The following is a 653-nucleotide window of genomic DNA, read 5'->3' on the forward strand; positions in this document are numbered from 1 at the left end:
AAGAATAGTGACTGCTCTTCCGATGGTGCTGGGTTCAAATCCCAGCAACCACGTGGTAGCTCACAAACATCCATGATGAGATATAACCCCCACTTTCTGGTGTGTCTATATAATAATAAATAAATAAATAAAAAGGGGAAACACTGTTTCCTGGGCAATAGGTCCTCTACTTTAAGGTTGACAGATTTCTTTCCAGGCAGTGGTGGTGCATGCCTTTAATCCCAGCACTTAGGAGGCAGAGGCAGGGAGATTTCAGAGTTCGAGGCCAGCCTGGTCTACAGAGTGAGTTTCAGGACAGCCAGGGCTACATGGAGAAACCCTGTCTTGGGAAAAAAAATGGTTGACAGAGGGTGGCGGTTAAAACATACTTTGTGGGCCTTGGCTGTTTTTTGAGGTGGGACAAAACTGAAAATAAAACTCTGGCTTCCAGTAGGGCGAGAATACTATCATTATTCCCTTTGGTTCATATACAGACTAAGAATAACAATATAGTGGTTAAGTACTGGCTGTCTTCTGAAATGGAGCCACACTAAGGAAAAGCCGGCAGGTCACTGGGGGTTCGGGGTTAGGTGTGCTGATGGTGGTAGGGGTGCTGGGGTGCTGTAGGGTGGGATGGCAGGGACAGGGAAAGGAGGCAGGGATGAAAGAGAGGG

This window comes from Mastomys coucha, chromosome X, assembly GCF_008632895.1.
Source record: "Mastomys coucha isolate ucsf_1 chromosome X, UCSF_Mcou_1, whole genome shotgun sequence".
Classification (NCBI taxonomy): Eukaryota; Metazoa; Chordata; class Mammalia; order Rodentia; family Muridae; genus Mastomys; species Mastomys coucha.